Consider the following 7,836-nt stretch of genomic DNA (forward strand, 5'->3'; position numbering starts at 1 on the left):
CATGGCTAACACCATCTTTGACCTCTTATTGCTCTGCCGAGCCTCCATGTTAGTTTTTAGTTCTGTCTTGTATCTCAAGCTCTGTACACATTTATGAGTAACTACAAAATATGTCTCTATGTGGAATTTAATGGGGATAGTTATTGCATCTGACAGATAATCGTATCCCGTTCCCATACTGGTGACCCCGGAGTTTCTATGTCTTCCACGACTTCCACGCTGTATGTTGTAAATCAACAGATTATGCGCATGACGCCATGGCAACCTCACCCAGCACTTTGTTTGAAGATTTGGAGGCCCAACTACGACAACCAGGCCACTCCAATCCTTCGCCAATGGCTGGCTCTCCACTATTCGACAGTGATTTGCGATCTCCAACCAAGTTAACCTCAAACTTTGTTGTCCTACAACGGTCAAGTGCTACACCATTAACCCAAACAATGGACTCAGGTTTCGTGTCGCCGGACTGTGCTCACCAACATGTGAAATATGACGTGGATAATTTTCAGAACTGTGTAACTACTGATCAATCGTGTAGCGTTCAAAATGATCTACATTCGCACATGTACTTTGACTCTCAACATGCCGCAACGTTGGTTATAGTCACGCTGTGTGCAATGCCGCCAATTATGGAAAACGCACACGCTGTCAACCTATTCTGGTGTTGCCTCACTCACAAACTAACGATGGACATTTTCATGCACCAAATTTCACTTGCTCATCCACCAGACCTGTTGCTCAGTTTTTTGACCACGTGGGCTTGAGCACATCTTACAGCGCTTCACCTTCCAGGAACATTTTTACCACAACAATGTGATCTTCAGGTGGTTCATGGTGTGGGTTCCTGTAGTCATGTCCTAGTTCATGAACCACGGGCAACGTATGAGTGGCCAAGTAAGTGGTCCCGACAGTCGGGATACCAGTTACTTTGGAATAAGGCTGGGCATCTCGGACATATTCTGAGTCGTGGTCACCTTTGTGCTCATACGGCAAAGACTACCAAATCCTCCGGTTAGTCCCTCAGCCGTTAGGGGTAAAACCCAATGGGACTCGGGGCAAGTAAGGCTAGCAACCTGCTTCCCTGGTACTTTAAATATGATGCTGGCAACAATCAGAGCAAAATGCCTCGGACCTTTGGAGGTGACGGAGTCCCACCTCTAACTGACAAACCAGGGACTCCTAAGATACGACTTGGCAAACAAATGGTAATGAGATGGGGAGCTATTAATATCAATGGGGGCTACTCTGGGAAGAAGGTAGAACTGGCAGAGGCTGCAAGTAAGATGGGGCTGGACGTTTTAGCTGTTAGTGACATTCGGGTAAGGGGTGAGAAAGAAGAGGTAGTGGGAGAATACAAGGTCTACCTGTCAGGAGTCAAAGCAGGAATAGCACAATGGGGTGTAGGGCTTTACATCAGGAAAGAAACGGAACCCAGCGTAGTTGCAATAAGGTATGTAAACGAACGACTGATGTGGATAGATTTGACAGTGTCTAGCAAGAAAATTAGGATTGTGTCAGTATATTCGCATTGTGAAGGGACAGATCAAGATAAGATGGATAGTTTTTATGAGGCACTCAGTGATGTAGTTGTTGGAGTAAAGGACAAGGACAGTGTTCTGCTCATGGGTGATTTTAACGCCAGGATTGGAAATCGAACAGAAGGGTATGAAAAGGTTATGGGTAAATTTGGAGAGGATATGGAGGCCAACAGGAACGGGAAACAACTCATGGATTTCTGTGCCAGTATGGGCTTAGTAATCACAAACTCCTTTTTTAAACATAAGAACATTCACCTGTATACTTGGGAAGGCAGGGGAACCAGATCTGTCATTGACTATATAATAACAGATCAGGAATTCAGGAAGGCTGTGAGGGACACACGTGTATTCAGGGGATTCTTTGATGACACTGATCATTATTTAATCTGCAGTGAAATTGGGATTGTGAGGCCGAAAGTGCAGGAGGTCAGGTCCATATGTAGGAGGATAAGAGTGGAGAAACTTCAGGATAAGGAAATCAGGCACAAGTACATAACAGCGATCTCAGAAAGGTACCAGTTAGTTGAATGTAGTCAATTACAGTCATTGGAAAAGGAATGGACAAGGTACAGGGACACAGTACTAGAAGTGGCTAAAGAATGTCTTGGAACAGTAGTGTGTAAAAGTAGGATGAAGCAAACAGCTTGGTGGAATGATACAGTCAAGGCAGCCTGTAAAAAGAAAAAGAAGGCGTATCAAAAATGGCTACATACCAGAACCCAGGTAGACAGAGAAAGTTATGTTGAAAAAAGAAACAAAGCCAAACAGCTAATTGCAGCATCCAAGAAGAAATCGTGGGAAGACTTTGGAAACAGGTTGGAGACTATGGGTCAAGCTGCTGGAAAACCATTCTGGAGTGTAATTAGCAGTCTTCGAAAGAGAGGTAAGAAGGAAATGACAAGTATTTTGGACAGGTCAGGAAAACTGCTGGTGAATCCTGTGGATGCCTTGGGCAGATGGAGGGAATATTTTGAAGAGTTGCTCAATGTAGGTGAAAATGCAATCAGTAATGTTTCAGATTTCGAGGTAGAATGGGATAGGAATGATGATGGAAATAGGATCACATTTGAGGAAGTGGAAAAAATGGTCAATAGATTGCAGTGCAATAAAGCGGCTGGTGTGGATGAAATTAAGTCGGAACTCATCAAATACAGTGGAATGTCAGGTCTTAAATGGCTACACAGGATAATTGAAATGGCCTGGGAGTCGGGACAGGTTCCATCAGACTGGACAAAAGCAGTAATCACACCAATCTTTAAACATGGAAACAGAAAAGATTGTAACAACTACAGAGGTATCTCTTTAATCAGTGTTGTGGGTAAAATCTTCTCAGGTATTGTTGAAAGGAAAGTGTGAGTATTAGTTGAGGACCAATTGGATGAAAATCAGTGTGGGTTTAGGCCTCTTAGAGGTTGTCAGGACCAGATCTTTAGCTTACGGCAAATAATGGAGAAGTGTTATGATTGGAACAGGGAATTGTATCTATGCTTTATAGATCTAGAAAAGGCATATGACCAGGTTCCTAGGAGGAAGTTATTGTCTGTTCTACAAGATTATGGAATAGGAGGCAAACTTTTGCAAGCAATTAAAGGTCTTTACATGGATAGTCAGGCAGCAGTTAGAGTTGACGGTAAATTGAGTTCATGGTTCAGAGTAGTTTCAGGGGTAAGACAAGGCTGCAACCTGTCTCCCCTCTTGTTCATATTATTTATGGATCATATGTTGAAAACAATAGACTGGCTGGGTGAGATTAAGATATGTGAACACAAAATAAGCAGTCTTGCATATGCGGATGACTTAGTTGTGATGGCAGATTCGATTGAAAGTTTGCAAAGTAATATTTCAGAGCTAGATCGGAAATGTAAGGACTATGGTATGAAGATTAGCATCTCCAAAACGAAAGTAATGTCAGTGAGAAAGAAATATAAACGGATTGAGTGCCAAATAGGAGGAACAAAGTTAGAACAGGTGGACTGTTTCAAGTACTTAGGATGCATATTCTCACAGGATGGCAACATAGTGAAATAACTGGAAGCGAGGTGTAGCAAAGCTAATGCAGTGAGCGCTCAGCTATGGTCTACTCTCTTCTGCAAGAAGGAAGGCAGTACCAAGACTAAGTTATCTGTGCACCGTTCAATCTTTCGACCAACTTTGTTGTATGGGAGCGAAAGCTGGGTGGATTCAGGTTATCTTATCAACAAGGTTGAGGTTACAGATATGAAAGTAGCTAGGATGATTGCAGGTACTAGTAGATGGGAAAAATGGCAGGAGGGTGTCCAAAATGAGGAAATCAAAGAAAAACTGGGAATGAACTCTATAGATGTAGCAGTCAGGGCGAACAGGCTTAGATGGTGGGGTCATGTTACTCGCATGGGAGAAGCAAGGTTACCCAAGAGACTCATGGATTCAGCAGTAGAGGGTAGGAGGAGTCAGGGCAGACCGAGGAGAAGGTACCTGGATTCGGTTAAGAATGATTTTGAAGTAATAGGTTTAACATCAGAAGAGGCACCAATGTTAGCACTGAAGAGGGGATCATGGAGGAACTGTATAAGGGGGGCTATGCTCCAGACTGAACGCTGAAAGGCATAATCAGTCTTAAATGATGATGATGATGATGATGTGATCTTCAGCAAGTTTCACAGGCAATGTATAGTCTGACCACACGGGGCGTGTTCCCAATGTGCACAGAAACTCACTGTTGTCACACGAAGTACCAATCCACACCACCTACCCCCTACCCCCCCCCCCCCCCTCACACACACACACATGCACGGGGGACCCCTATTCTGACTGTTCAGCCACTCATCTCTCCCACAGTTCTGCCTGTGTCTGCTGCACCGGCCTTCCGCGTCATTTCCGAGGTGGACAATTTCAAATCTGTACCTCTAACCTCCAGTCCAGTTTACAGGACCGCGACACGTGTTGCGCAACCACTCATTCCCACGGTACTATGCCAGCTGCATCGTGTTTTCGCGACACGTCATGTGTCCGACAACAACTCTAAATTCCTATGTCTCGTCACGCACCTCCATGATCACTCGGACTTCATTTGTGATCTACTCCTCTCGCCACCACCTCCACCGAAGTACAAGTTCGCAAAGAAAACAATATTGGACCAACTCGCCTGCTCACCACAAGAATTAATCATCAAGATCTTGTACGAGGAGCACCTGGGAGACCGAACTCCATCACAACTCTGGTGCTGCCTTCGATTACTTGTGAGTGAACATACAATGCCGGACGTTACTCTGTAGACAGTATGGTCCGCCAAGTTACCTACCGACCTACAGATTCACCTGCTACCGCACTCCTTCGAGTCAATCGGCTCTCGTCTTCGCATCGCAGACCAGCTGTATGCACTGCTACGACAACACCAACCAGCTCACCACTCACCACTGGTTGGCACAACTGCTCCTGTTTACCGGCCGTCTGCTAGCAGAGGCAGAGCTTGCTCCACCTCCGCACTTTCTACACTGCCTGGCAGTATCCACTCGCTCTCTCCACCGTCCGAGCACTCAAGAATCGCCCATGCACTATATGTGCCAGTACACATCCTGGAACAAATCAATGAGGACAAGCCTCCTCCGCTGCCACAGTCACCGCCGCAACCACCTCATCCGGCTCATACATATTGTTAGTACCACAAGATTTTTGGCGATGATGCTAAGAAGTGTCGATTACCTTGCCAGCACCCAAAGGCCAACCGCAGGATCTAGAAGATGCTGAGACCTGCGCGGGACCTCACAGTCGTCCTCACACATTGCACTCCATCCACTCGTCCACCTGGCCGAGCGGTCATTTATACGTGACTGACATTTCATCACGGCTCATCTTCCTAGTCGACACAGGTGCTGACGTGTCTATCATACCCACATCGTTGGCTCCTCCCACCTTTTCACCAACGAGGTCACTTCTACGAGCTGTAAACGCATCAACATTACAAACCTCAGGCTCTGTCAAAGTTACGGTGCAGCTGTCTCCTTCTCTGTGTTTTCTGTAGACTTTCTACATTGCCGACATTGATGAACAAATTCTTGGTATGGATTTTTTGTCCCATTACAAACTCTCTCCTAACGTGGTTCAGCGCTCTGTGCTACATCATCCCACTAACACCCAGATACTGTGCTCCCGCACTTATGTTCCACGTTCTGTTTCTCTCGCGACATGTGAGTTAGTACGTGAGTGCTCTGCCCTTGCAGGAGATATTGTGACCTATGTCAACTAACCTACTGTCAGAATGCGACTCGGTGGCACAACTCCACCAGGAAAACAACGAGCTGAAACAACAAACAGCACGCACTTACAATGAGCTCGTCACGGCTAGTACGTCGCTGCTGAAACTGCAGTCCACAGTGCCGCCACCTAATCGTGTTTCTCCAGCAGACATCAGCTCGGACACTCAGCGAGCTAGTCCAAAAACATTAATTGCGGGTGACGACTCGTGTCCGGTAGACACCAAACCTCCGACGCAGTCGCCATGTTCAGTGCCATGTGTTTCAAACAGTGCTTCTAATGACAGTCATGCATGCGATACGACCACACCCAACACACAGGCAGCCACCCCACATATTGATAAACATTCCCCCTCTCTTGCGCGCCAGCCACATGACTCGGCAGCCATCGCTGTTCCCAGTGCGACGCCAACACCTCTCTCATCTGCTCCGGTTACCCAAGGCAAGGCTGACAACAGACAGTCGCTGCGCGTCCCGACCCACTCCGTGCTGTGTGCACAGCTGACCTCTCCAAACAAGCGCACGCCGGGCTCACGTAATAGGCATGTGACTTTCGTGCTGCCTTTTCCCACTCACGCTAACAGTTACGCATCGTCGCGCCCCACTCATCCAAAAACTTCATGTCAGGACGTTGCTCAGTCTCGTGTGTTGTTCTCAGTTTCTTCCGTCACTGACAGAACAACACACAAGATAGTTACTACTGCCGCCCCTCCTATGAGGCACAAGTTTAGACGCCTCAGCCCCATTAAGCTGCAGGTGGCCCGGCAGCAAATTAATGAAGTTTCGGAGGCAGGTACCCTGCAACCGTTGGACAGCAACTGGTCTTCACTGATTCACCTCGTCACCAAACATGACGGTTCTTTCTGAATGTGCAGCGACTACAGACGCTTAAATGCTCATACCATCATGGACAATTACCCAGTGTCAAACATAAACAATTTCTCTCATAGGCACCACAATCTCCAGTGATATTGACTGTAAACGTGCCTATCACCAGATTCCTGTTGCACCGGAAGATGTTCCAAAGACAGCTATTATCACGCCGCTCAGTTTGTTCCAATACAATTTCATGCTGTTTGGCCTGAAAAACATGGCAACGTTTCATCGACTCAATCTTACGACAGTTCGAGATTTCCTTTGCATATCTGGATGACATACTCATTTTCAGCAACTCAGCTGAGGAACACGAAAATCATTTATCCAAGGTCTTCCAGAACTTGTACTTCAACGATGTCGAGGTCAACAAGGACAAATTCCAATTGCGCCAGTCTTCTGTCACATTTCTGGGTTATACTGTCTCCACAGATGGAATACAGCCTCCCAAATCCCACGTGCAGGCCATCACGTCACTTCCACCTCCGGCTACTTACAAAGAACTCTGACATTTCTTGGGTACAATAAATTGCTACCGTCGGCATCTGCCTTCTGCCACTGCCGTGCAGGCCCCGCTGACAGACATGCTGTCGGGCAAACAGACTTCAGGCCTTAAACCAGTTTGCTGGACTGAACCTATGCTGGAGGCCTTCAAGGCTCTAAAAATTTCCTTAGCTCACGCCGTGACACTCGCCCATCCAGACCTGTCGGCCGAGTTGTTCATCACTACAGACGACAGCGACATCGCAGTGGGGCAGTACTACAGCAATTGCAAAGGTGACATGGTTTCTCCTCTTCATTCCTTCTCTAAAAAACTGTCTACAGCTTAGAAGAAATATTCTGATTTTGATAGGGAACTTCTGGCAATCTATGAAGCAGTCAGACACTTTCGCCCCAATGTCGAAGGCCATTCTTTCTTCATCCTTACTGAACACAAATCACTAGTGGATGCTTTCTGCGACCCTCCTGAGGGTCCACCCCCTTGGCATTTCCACCACTTTGATTTAGTCTCTCAGTTCACAACAGACGTTCACTACATCAAAGCCACAGAAAACATCCCCACTGATTTTTTCTCGCAGATCAATACTGTCTCACGCATAATCGACTTATCCAACCTGGCTGCTCTCCAGACCTCTGATGAGGAATCTCAAGCTCTCCTCACAGATCCTCAAACATCTGTTGTGTTTACCAAG

Source organism: Schistocerca piceifrons, chromosome 6 (genome assembly GCF_021461385.2).
Source record: "Schistocerca piceifrons isolate TAMUIC-IGC-003096 chromosome 6, iqSchPice1.1, whole genome shotgun sequence".
Classification (NCBI taxonomy): Eukaryota; Metazoa; Arthropoda; class Insecta; order Orthoptera; family Acrididae; genus Schistocerca; species Schistocerca piceifrons.